The 13,424-nt window shown below is 35.8% G+C and overlaps 1 long non-coding RNA gene across 1 annotated transcript in view; it reads right to left on the reverse strand.

Annotated features, from left to right (window-relative positions):
* The window catches only part of LOC134541892 (uncharacterized), a 76,003-nt gene extending 66,829 nt beyond the window's left edge, over positions 1 to 9,174 (reverse strand). The window contains exon 1 of the long non-coding RNA XR_010076697.1: positions 9,090 to 9,174. This is a non-coding gene — a long non-coding RNA (uncharacterized LOC134541892). The remainder of the gene's footprint in view (positions 1 to 9,089) is intronic.
* Between the last annotated feature and the right edge of the window lie 4,250 nt (positions 9,175 to 13,424).

Genomic DNA, 13,424 nt, shown 5'->3' on the forward strand with positions numbered 1-13,424 from the left:
GCTACTTGCTTACGTAGCTTCAAGTCTACGAGGCTCCAAGGCATCATGACTACGTGACTACGAGCCATGAGGTTACAAGACTATGCGATTGCGAGTCTTCAAGGTTACGTGATCGCGAGGCTATAGGACTACGAAGCTTCCAGATCACAAATTAACGAGATTGCGAGGCTACAGTACTACGTAGCTAAAAGACACGAGGCTACGTGGTTACGAGACTACTTGGCTCTAACTGACTACAATAGCACCATTCAGTAGTGAGAGTTAATTTATCTCATGCAAAATAACCTGTTTGAAGTAGTGTCGATTATTGTCAACAGATGAAACCACATGTTGCTTACAGGTAAATATTGCTTAGTTCTTTTATGTGGGATGCGGGATGCTCACTAACGATCGCAAAAAAAGGATGGCGTCGCTAGACACTAAGGTGAAGGAAGTTCGTCTTGCATGTTTGTGCTTCACAGATGTCTCTTGATTAGAGACCGGAAAAATTCGCGGATTCATTTCACAATATGCTAGAATACAAAGAACTGTACATTTATATTGCTTCTGTGATTGGCTTACAGTTTATCTGAAGGACTTTTAGCCAATGGGAAACCTTCAACCAAAAAAGTATCGAATCGCAAGCGTCCCAGTTCACCAGTGTCACGAGTCAATAGCCGATGAGCAAGTGGCATTTGCCTGAGTATGTAGAGGGTTGTGGAGTCTACCCTAGAGGTCATCGAAAGCGCGAATTTTTCAAGTCTCTACTCATGATGTATTATTTGACTGAGTAATGGTTGTTTATTTTTTAAGTCCACCTGGTAAAAAAAATGGCAAGTGCTGATTTACTAGCAGAAATTCACGAATTAAATGTTACTCCAAATAAAATGCTCCATATTAGTTTAGTTTTAAATCGCTATAGTGTAGTAATTCTTTATGACTGTGGCATCCACCATCTTGTGGCCGTCTTGGCCACCATCTTGAAAATCTGTATATATTAAGCTATAAATTCTGAAAAATTTCAAAAAATTATCAGAAACATCACTCGTTAAAATAATGGTAGATTCGATCGCATACAGTGCTTGGTTCGATTCGTTATACATAAAAAAAATAATTTCAGGTAAAAACACTTATTTAATAAAACATAGTAAAAATCCTAAAATAGACTAAAATTCATTATTTACCAGCCTCCCGTAAGCCAATGATGACATATTGACCCCCATCTTGGAAATTCGTTATTACTGACCAGGAAATTCAGAACAAATTAAATTGAAAAAAAAGTCCACCTCTTGATGTAATGAATGATTCGATAGATATTCGCCCGCGGTTTGATACCAGGCAGTACAAATTTAATAAAATTGTTTATTTAATTATTAAACAGTAACTAAAATATCATATGAAACAGAATATATAGATTATCAAGTTATTATAAAAAGGTTTTGTAACAAACTGTGTTTTTTATTAGAGGCCTATTTTAAAAATAATCAAGGTGCAATGTAGAAAAGTTTTTAACAAAATATAATTCATTCATACAAATAAATATATATATAATGGTTTTAACGTAAGGAGATTATAAAATCTCTTTTAAAAAACTCTTTTACAAAACTCTTTTAAAATTTCATACAAATATTTTAGGTATTGTTCTAGTAAATAAATATTCTGCTCTCAATTTCTTTGTCATTTTAAAAGATAAAATATACGATATTTCTGAAATGATTATTACAATTTTAAAAGTGATTAATAATAAATGTTTCATATTTAAGCAGAAAAAAATAATAGGTTTCTAGAGTAAAAAATCGTAATGAAGTTAGTTGAGAAAATTTTACGAAGTGTGCAACTTTTTTCTTTATGAATATAAATCATAACTGGAACATTTTAAAATAAGTTCGTGGGATGAATAAAAACGTTAATGTTCTGGTACCAAGACAAAAATAATATGTTGTGGGTCTGGAATAAGTAAGAATTTGCACAGTAATCTTTACAGTTGTTTCTAGATTTTTAAAAAAAATTGGTTAGTAAAGCTTTGTCTCATTAACGAAAGCAAAATACATTTATTTTGTCATTTCTGTTCATTACCTACTTTTTCCAGCCAACCATTAATTGGTATACAAATAATTATTTGTGTCGTTTATCAAACATTGAAAAATAAATTTTTATATAATTTCAATAATAAGTGCAATTTACAAAAAACACATATTGAGTCTGCATACGCAAATTATCTAAATATATCTACCGCATGTATTAAGGTATCTTTTTTTTTTGTTATGTGGTTTAACAACCAGATTGTATGGACCCCAATAATCCTACATGTTTTTTTAGATCTTTGAGAGGTTAACTTTAAAAAGTGCTTAGTTTTCAAACATTAAAATATTTTCGTGTGATGTGTTTATTTAAATTCAAGCTTAAAATGATAATGCTTTAATGAAACATTCGCTAAAGCAGACTTATTAACGATTGCACGAAGAAGGCTTACATCATGAATCTCATCTAATTCCAGTGGAAGATTTTTTTTGCAGCTTTTCCGTTATGTTAAAATTATGAACGGGCAAAGGATTACTGCATACACGCTGGAATAATTGAAAGAGAATGGGATGTAAAAAAATCATACTCTTAATTGCTAAAACAAAATGGTGAGATAAAATATTTATTCTTTACTGCAGTATTAAGTTATTATCTTGGACAACGGGAATTTCTGATGCAATAATTTATGTCGGCTAAGCATTTGAGCGCAGCGTTTTACACGAACAATATAAAATCAATTTAATAATGGTAGGTAGTTTATTTAATCGCTAGCTATATATCTGCGAGAAGAGTTGGTTAGGCCGGTAGTTCACGTTGCTAATAGGGCTGGATTTTAGTCCCAGGTGAGATAAAGAGTCGTGGGGATTTTCATGCTATTCCTAGTATCAATAGAAAGTAAGCCATCTTCAGTCCATACAAATGTATAAATCATGTTATAGAAATATTTTTTGCTGACATTAATTTAAAAAGGAAAAATCATAAAGGATTGTGAGAAAAATACCCATAATAACATAATTAGCTTAGCATAGTTTTTTGTGACCCTTCATTATAAACACAAGGAATAAATACAGTAATTGAGGTTTCACGCATATCTCATTACGTCATTAGTTATTTACAACTATTACTTAATGGCTAATTTCAGTACAAAATATACGGCGATTTATAACAAACTTCAGTTTTTCTACTACGCAGAACGAAGTGAAAAATAAGTTAAATAATTCCATAATATAACCATCGTTAATGTTAAAGTGTTTTATTTAGTAGGATTTCCCAAAACCCTTAAAATTTTAAATTGATAGGATTATGGGAAATTATTTTTTTTTACTGATTTATGAATGATATACAAAAATTAAGTAATACGCAACAAATGCAAAACGCAAACGAAACATTTAAAACTCTAATTATACATCACGTTTACATTATTTAAGTTCATGCTTAGGTTAACAAAATTAGCCTTTAATTTTATAAAATCACTCTAATAAATAATTATAAATTTATAAACAATTTACTATAGCTTTTATTAGTTTTTAAAATAATGATATAACGCTAAATTATGGAAGCAAAATAATTTAGAATATTATCCACTTAAGCAAAGAATATTGAAGCCCAACAAACTAAAACTTTCACCGCTTTAGATCACCATTTTTAGCTATCATTGTGTTGTGACAAAAATCACTCGGAATATGCCTACACAAGAGCTGAATGTTAACTCATTGATATGGAAATGTATTTTTCGCAAAAAAAAATTGAGACTAGCCGATTGTCAAAACAATGTAACATTGTCTGTCTTTTGTTATTGGCGGAGTTTCTATCAGTAGAGACCGGAAAAATTCGCGAATTTATTTCGCGATAGACTAGAATCCACATACGTCTGCCTTTTTGCTGCTTGACTGATTGGGCCATAGTTTTATGGGCCAATTAAAAACCTTTAAAAAAATAAGTAACGAATCACGAGCATTCCAGTTATCAGGTGTCACGAGTCAGCAACCAATGGGCATGTGTAATCTTCCCTAGTGCATAGAGGCTCATGGAGTCTTTCCTATAGGTAATTCAAATCGCGAATTTTTCCGGTCTCTATCTATCAGTAGAGACCGGAAAAATTCAAGAATTAATTTTGGGATAGGCTAAAATACAAATAGCTATACCTTAGTGCTGTCTCTGCTATTGGCTCACAACTCACCTGGATGACTCTGGGCCAATGAGAAACACCCAACCAACGCTTTATCGAATCACAGGCTGCTACGTTGGGGCGTCTCACAAGACAGCAGCCAATGGGTTGGTGACATTTGACCGAGAGTACGTATAACTATGGAGTTCATCCTACAGGTCATTGAACCCGCGAATTTTTCCGGTCACTATCTATCAGGTACATGTTTACTGTTGATCCACGAATCACAGCAATTCAGTGCGGAAACAAACGCATCCTGAATGGCCCGGCCAAACAAAGCAATCGGTTCTCTTGCAGACGGCCGCCAATCACAAGGAAGAAAACTCTGGCACTGGCATGCCTAATGGCTATATACCGGAAAAATTCGCGGTTTTACATACATGTTGGAAATAATTGTGTATATCTAGGCAGTGATGTATTTATGAAATTTGTTTTGCGAAAATTTAAATGATCTTGTCGAAATGCTTTCATAAAAATCGATAGTCGAACTTGAGTCAACCGACGTGAATATTGCTTACCTACTTGGATGAGTGCGCGTAATCACAATTATTTCGCGTATTACTTTTGCTCCGGGTTTTAAGTATGCATATTGACCGACATTGATGTCAGGGGTTTCGTCAAATATGCTGTAGGATAATACAATACAGCTCCAAGAGGATTGTGCGACAAACCTGGAGTTGTCACACAGACCCAATAGACGAAAAGTGCATTATTGGAATCATATTTATTTAAAATAGTTGTCAACATTATCTTAATCTGGGTATTATAAACATATTTTTAGGTGTAACATCAAAGCTCTCAGTATACGGCATTTGGTAGGAGTAATTTCGTGAAGGGAACAAAAGATGGAACGGAAATGTGTAATATGGTACTGCCATCTGTGGTAGATGGCGATAACTAAAGTTAATAAAGCCAAAGAGAAATTTTAAAGTATAAACTGTTTGGTGAATTTATCAAGACGAGAAGTGATTTAATCGAATATCTTGTTGAAAATCATGTCCTACAGCTGACTTTCATATTTTTCTCAAGTCTTTCTCGCTTTTATCGGAGCCGTTTCATTATATAGTTTAAAATTTTGGCATGCAAATGAAATAATTCGATATTTGACGTAGCTGCTCCAGCAGCGAATCCTAGCGGCGGATTCTGAAATGAAGTACGATTCGCGTCCAGAAATGTAGTTGAAAAAATTTTTGCGTATATTTGTCACGTTTGGCATTATTTAAAAGAATTCTGCGTTAAATTTTGTGGCAGAGATTCGTATTAAAATGTATGTGAAAAATTAAAACACGTGAATATGTTCGTTATTGAGGTTAAATTTGACACATCTCCAGCGAGTACTGAAAGACTTACTTTTATTTTTTATGTTTTGATACTAACAATATTTAAATTAAAAACTTTCTTGGTTCTTATAATAAGTTTTTATTCCTTGAGAAATTTATAGTAAAAATATCTCAATTGCTGTTAATTTTCTAACAGAAGCGAAAAATATGTGACAGCAAAATACTGATTAAAAAATTTGATTTACAATATTTCTTGTCACCTTTGGCCGCAAAGTCAGGTGTCGCATTCTCGCCTGTGTTGATTTGATAGAACTATCTGGTATTGGTCACGAGTGTATTTGGTTTCGTATAGGCTACTCCTGGTTATTCGCACATAATTGAAAACACGGCTTTTCCTCGCTAATCATTGAGGTGATAAAGTTGTGACAGTCAGGGACCCAACTTTCTCGTGTTACATTTGACCACGAGTTTGGAATATAAGTTGTCAGGCCAGCGTCACAATATGCGTTTCTGCTGCTGCGACTAAAATTTCCGCAGCGTTTTTTCACTGAATGTTCTCTAGAGAACTTTTCTTAAGCGTGCACAATGCAGGTCTCTCAAGAATTCACCACGTAAATTTATCAAATTCGAACATGTAAACATTTGATCAAGATGAAAATCGTTGAGGAGAAATTACAACCACTCCGCTTCAACCGCATAGTGTGGCACCGGCCTTTCTAATACCGGAGGAGAGATAGGCTGTGTGTTGACTGCCGTCAAAGCTAGATACTATCACTAGAAGAAGATGATAAAATGCAAACATATTTAAGGTCAAGTATGTCTACGAAAAACTATACCTTATCCGTACTGGAGTAAGGAGAAATACAGTATGTCCATAAAATATCCCAATTATAAATTTTAATAGTATCAACTGTAAGCGTTGTAGAGTATAATTGGTTCACGATCACAATGAAAGAGTAACTCAAACAGTTTTAGATAAGCCCATACGCGAATACTGCTTTGTTGTTCTCTCGCTTGCAGCGCCACCTATGTTGAAAGATTGGCTTTTTCCCCAATAAGTAGAGGGTGATCCTGTAAACCTTATTTGGAAAAAAGATGGAGCCCCTCACCATTGGAGAGTGGTTGAACGTCAAAGTCCCTGACCGTTGGATTGGCCGTAATGGTCGAGACAACAGAGCTCTTTTTCGCTGGCCTCCACGTCCACCTGACATAACGAAATGCGATTTTTTTTTCATTTTCGCGAAAAGTAAATGGACCTTATAATAAATCGGTTACGTTCTCTTTTGCCCTTTGAACAGTCACACAAGCTTCTTTCAACGCACAAAGCCAGTAGGAAAATCAATTAAGAGGGTAGTATCGTAAATTATTTTGCTTACATAATTTCATGTTTTTCTCATTACATTAGATGAATTCATAATAAAACTACCGTTAATGTTAAAGTGTTTTACAAATTTGGATTTACCTTAACCCTAAAAATCTCAGGTTAAGAGGATAGTGGGGAAACTGATTTTCTACTGATTTATGTATGATACACAAAAAAGTAAGTAATACACGACAAAGACTACACACGAACAATACATTTAAAACTGTATACAACACGATTACATGATTTAAGTTAATCCTAGAGTTGACATAAAAGTGGCCTTAAAGTAAAAAAAAATATTTATTACACTTATAAAAATTTTAAATTATTTTTAAATAATTTACCATAGATATAATATCATTTTATTAAAAACAATGATAAAACACGAAATCATAGAAGCAAAATTATTTAGAATTCGGTCTACTGAAGCAAACATAGACAAAGCAACCTGAAGTCCAAAAAAGTAAAACTTTCTTTGCGAAGGATCACCATTCTTAGTTATCTTCCTGTTTGACACGAAACACTCGGAATCTGCCTACCCTAAAGCTGATTTTTAAACTATTTAACGGAAAATTTATTTTTAAAAGAAATACTTTGAGACTAGCTAACAGTTAAAACACTGTATCTTCGTCTGTGTTTTGTGATTGGTTGAGCTTCTTTGAGGTACATGTTTACTGTGCACGAATAACAGCCATCCATTGTTGAAGAAAACGCCTCATGAATGGCCTCGTCAAATAGGGCAACTGTTTCTCTTGCCGACGGCCGCCAATCACAAGGCAGAAACCGCTGGAGCAGGTTTACCTTGTTGCAGTCTAATGGGCGTTCAGAATCTTTCGCGAAAAATGCCTGCTCCTGCTAATTGGTTATACTGAGTTGTGACAACTGTTAACTGGGATGCTCTTGATTCGAAATTATTTTCTTGAAGGTTTTACATTGGCTCAGAGTCCTTCCGACAAATTGTGAACAAATCGCAGAAGCAGCAAAAAAAAAAAAAGCAAACTTATCTGGGTTTCTCGAAATAAATCCGCGATTTTTTTTAACTATCTAATTATTGCATTCTAATGAGTGTTAGAATTCATTTTTTTTTTTCCGTGAAAAATATCTGACCCTACCAAATGGCTGTACATTTTATTTGTGCACACATTACGTTGGTATAATTACACAAGGGAAAACTAAACGCACAAATAATGTTTAAAAGGCAAAATGGTGGGGAAATATACCGCGGAAATTTAGTGTTTCGGTGTTTGGTTATTAAAGGGAAGCAGTTGTGCGTGCGCTTCCATTCTGCTTTTCTACCAAATGAAAGCGCCATTTATTCCTTCCTCCAGTCGTACGTAGGGGCCTAGTAAATTCGCGTTATTATTGTTTGGTTTCAGGCGTTTTGGTGTAAATATTGATTCATTGAATGACCCGTGTCATTGGAGCACAGATTACTTGAAACTCCTTGAAGGACTATAAGCTGGCGACAAGCCCCTTAAAATCATCTTAACGAATCATGTGCGACAACGAGAGGGGTTAAATGTGGCAGCAGCAAACAACACTCGAGGTCATCAATTCTAGCCTAGAACCGGTAAATAACGCGAATTGTTTGCTACGGTGCTACTAGGCAAATAACCTTAGCGAAACAGTACAACTCAGAACAGGCATGCTCCGGGCCAGATGTATTAAAAACTTTGTGGCATTGTCTGCTTTTCGAGGCTGGCTGGGTTTCTCTTAAGGTCAGCACACCAATCACAACCATCCAAAACGCGTCCTGAATGGCCCGAACAAAACAGGGCAATGGCTTCTGTGGAGACGGCCGTCAATTACAAGGAAACAATCGCTAGCACAGGTACACCATATTGCAGGTCAATAAGAGATAAGTAGGGGCATGCAGATTTCGCGAAAAGATTTCGAGACCAGATGAAAGTTAAAACACTGTATCATCGTCTGTGTTTCGTGATTGGGCGAGTTTCTCCCAGGTACATATCGATTGTAACAACACCAATCACAATGATTCCGTGCGGAAGCAAACGCGTCCTGAGTGACTCGGTCAAATAAGGCAACGACAACTCTCGCAGACGGCCGCCAATCACGAGGAAGAAACCGCAGGCGCCGGTATACCTTGTTGCAGTCTAATAGGCACTCGGATCTTTTCCGCGAAAAATGCCTGCCCCTAGAGATAAGATATTTTTCGCAAAAAAAAAAATTCATGACCCTTGGCGTGCCCTGGTGATTCTACTGCATCACAAACGAAACTCCGGTGAAGTGTGCTAAAAATAAAGCGCGCGTCGCTCACCTGACGGCGTCACACGAGCATGTCCGCGCCTCATTGGACCGCCTGAGCGTGCGCCGCCAGCCACACCGTCCCCTCCGGCGACGCGCCACGCACTGAGCGGGGGAGGCCGCTCTCTCCTGGCCGCCCCTACCCGCTCCCCTGCTTTTCGCACTCCCCTCGCACACTTTCCACAGTCTCGCCAACCAAAAAACAACTAACTCCCTGCACGACCGAAGGCGCGTGCGCGGAAAAAAAAGGACTCCCGTCGAGGCCGCGTCTAGACAAACCTAAGATTCACATACCCCGAAGAATTACTACAATTATTTTTTTTTAATTATCCTTCTTTAGGAACGTTATGTAAAAAAAAATCAGAGTGTATTTTTACGATGCGCGCGCACCATGCAACGAAATTTTCACGCGATAAAAAAAATGGTACATTCAAATAAAAAAAACGTTATATGTCCTTTTGAATTGAATACTTTGGTGATTGATATTGAATAAGAGTCAATTTCATTCAAATAATTTATTAATTGTGAACATTAGTAATATAAATTGTGTTTATAAACATTATCAAGTGTATTTTATATAAGTGAGGTTTTGTTAACGTATGCATATAATTTATTTCCATTATAAATGATAAATTAATACATTATTATCAATAAACAACACTAACAATTTAAAATAAACCTTCATTTATTTATTGAGTTTCAATATTAGATAAATTTTATTTATATTATTTTATTTAATTAAATAATTAATTTTATACGCGTGTTTATACTAAAACCAAATACTGAGTAAGTATTTATTTATTTGATTTGATTTAATTTATACTTTACCAGCCGTATGTATAATATCATTCCAGTCATCTTATTATTTTATTTCTATTAATGATTTGCGTGAAAAATTAAACAAAGTTGTTTTATAACGCCAAAGTAAAACTTCTAATGCGCGTACATAAGTACACGCTTCCATTTTTTGCTGTTTTAAAAGTATAAGTTAGTTTATATTAGAAATGTTTAACTACAAAATTATTTATTTTTCCGGGAGGGTAGGCTTCGCAAGCCTAGTTGATCGATAATAAAATAAAATGTGTGTCAGCGACATTAAAAATTACTCTAAAATCATTAAAACTTTATAACTCTCACAGAATGATTATTTTTTTTAAATTTCGACCGCAAAGTTTAACACTAGTGAATGGCGAGTTTATGTTGTGTTTTTGTCTGATAAGGAGTCAATGAATCATACTGCTCCCTCGCGTCATTCATTCAAGAAAGCGTGTATTTAATGGCTGCTCGTCTAAGCGAGTCTCGATTACACAGGTTGAGTAAATCTCATTTCCTTGCTCGCTAGAAGGCTTGCCGAAAGACTATAAATGAATTATTTTATTAACTGACTTCGAATTTTAATTTGTTTTTTAGTATAACAGATAAAAACTTAAATATAATAATATCTTTTTTTTTTACGTTTATATATATTTTTTCCCAATTTATTCATCTGACTGTCAACTGACCAATCAGAACACAGAGATGGCAAGCGAGTGGAGAGAACAGTACCTAGACCAGTAATGAACCCGCAAGTGGCCAGTTAGCGAGTCAGCATGATAACTTCTGACGCGAGTTTTGTTCGCACTGGGTGGATTCGCAACTCGCTCACTGTTATTTCCTGCGGCGCGTGCGGAAATAAAAAAAAAATGAGAGAGGGAATTCGACCGATCCGATAATACTTTTGCGATGGCTGGACCGATGCGCTGGCCGTGCTTAGCTCTCGGGAGACCATGTTTAGCACTGGGTAAAACATGCTGTAACCCAGGTTCTGTCTCCCCACACCCTTCCTTATTTCACCCATTCCAGGAGAGGGTCAGTGCAGGTACGACCAACGATTACAAAAAATGACTATATACCAGTTAATGGCACCAGATGCAGGTCCGTCATCTGGACGAAATCAATGAAAAAGTGAAGCTCTGTACATACACGAAATTTGGGCAGAAAATCGGCATCATAATTCGTTTCCTAAAGCTAAGGGATTGGCCTTGTCCTATCGTGTACTACGAATAAATACGGTTATGGCACAAATGTAGCATATTTAACTCCTAAACTCTTATTTTTGTGTCTTTGAGTACCGGCCTCATTCTTCTTCTCTACAAGTCCTCTAAATAATTTTAGCCGAACACAGTTAAACCATGGCATTAATGAACTGGTTTTTATTGGAGACATCTACAAGAAACGTCAGGCAGCTCACGTGCTGAGGGCAGCTGCCATTGCAAGAAGCTGCTTTGGCTCGATAGCCGTCTTGCTAAGAGCCACTATTATTTCATGGGTTGTTTTCACGCCAGGTCCGACTCAAATTGCATATACAAAATCAATCCTTTTCCAAAATTCTCATTGTTACTTTATAGTTTACATGGATGACTACTTCTCATTGTCGTCAAGGGCGTGTCAGGTGCACTGTGATCCAATCATCAACACGAAGCATATGTATATTTACTTTAAGTACACTTTGCGACCAAATTAATTCCTGAAATATTTTGTGTGACGAATCCAATTGTATTTTAACCTAAAATACCAAAATAAAGTAAGCAGTTAAACGTATGTTTGTGATGCTAAACTGTAGCATAACCCGATTATCTTTAATTGTTAACATATGAACGAGATACACAATAATAAACCATTACCAAATTATTGTTTTGTTTTATTTATTTTGTGATGTAAAGTTTATGATTTATATAAAAAATAATTATTTATGCCTACCAATTTTAACAAACGAAAGAGAAGTTAAATTTTTAAAAGCTGAAAAATATCTAGATGTGAATTTTCGTCAAAAACGGTTCATCAGGGGAAAAGTTTTTAATAACTCTACGTTCAGCTAAGGGCTTGTAATTTTCGCGAAAAAAAAAAATATGATTGCCCTTTAGACTGCAATGAGGTGTGCATGCGTTACCGATTGTTCAATTTTATTAATTCACGGTCAACTACAAGAGAAGATATTCCCCTATTTAGCCGTACCATTCAGGGCGCATTTGCTTCCGCACTTAACGGCTATGATTGGTGTGCTCACAGTAGACATGCACCTGAGAGAAACCCTGTAAACCACGAAACACCGACAATGCTGCACTGTCTTTAACACACAATAGGTCCAGTAATCTTTTTGCGAAACATACTTGGCCCTACGTGTGACACGTCAACGTTGCCTTTCTATCGTCACAACTAGCAGACCATAGAACAAGGAGGAAGATATAGATGTGCGACTCTTAAAATGGAAACTGAAACCATGTTTTGCGCGACATGTGCGGCTATCTGTAGCGTGGGTCAACAATTACTAGCAAAAAAATATTGGATAAAAGGTTTTAGGTTAATAATGTAAATTTATCTACTAAGCGACTAATTATTATTAAAAAATTTAAACTGCACGAAAACCACTTAAAGTTTTTTTTGTAATAAAACAGCATGTCTTATATAAATGAGTATGAGATGCCAAATTTCTAGTATGGCACACCACAAAATATGTGGCTACCAAAATAAAGTAAGCTAATTTGTTACATGCCTGAAAAAAGCTTATGCATTACTTCTCACAATAAATGTAGGTATGCTAGAAACAAATTATAGCGATCGGGCCCAAAACTACTTTAAACAAAAATGTTTGGATGTGTCATGGATACGTGAATACATGTACGTAACAGGTAATATTTTCTATACAAAATTTAAAATACGCTATTTTTTTATTTTAACACGATATATATTCACTAAAACTATTAAACACTAATGTTTTTTATATGCACTCGATAGATTTTTACGATAGCTGACGATTGAAACCTAAACGAACGTCGTAGCTTCTCCGAGTCAAAAGTTATACTAAATGGAAATCTCGAAACGAAGCAAAATGACCTCAAACTGGCAGTGCTTCGCCTTCCACCGCGCGCGATGCGTCACACTCCTCACTTAGCGTAACGAATTCTTTGATCCTTAAGCTATCCTATGGTGTAATTAAATTTTGGATGGAGATGATAGATATGTAGCTGCAACACAAAATTCTATCTCTCGATTTTGTTATCAATCGTTTTTTTGAATCGCCTCCCACTATGGAAGCAATTTTAAAGACGTATTCATTTCAAAACTAGGAGTCAGTCTTGGCAATTAGCGTTCCCTCCCCCCCCCCCCCCAATTTAGTAGACAAAACCAGCCGTGGAGGGGCTTGAAGCCCGTGTTGACCCCACAACGCCAAAACACTGACCACTACGTCTCCGCAAGTTAGCACTTCCATTAGCGAAACAGACGGCTGGAAAATTTAATCCAGCCAAAGTGCGGTCGCTTTCCCTTCCCTCCCAACCAGCTTGTAGGCCAACATTGTAATTATTCATCA

The sequence above is a fragment of the Bacillus rossius genome (genome assembly GCF_032445375.1).
Source record: "Bacillus rossius redtenbacheri isolate Brsri chromosome 4 unlocalized genomic scaffold, Brsri_v3 Brsri_v3_scf4_2, whole genome shotgun sequence".
In the NCBI taxonomy this organism is placed as follows: Eukaryota; Metazoa; Arthropoda; class Insecta; order Phasmatodea; family Bacillidae; genus Bacillus; species Bacillus rossius.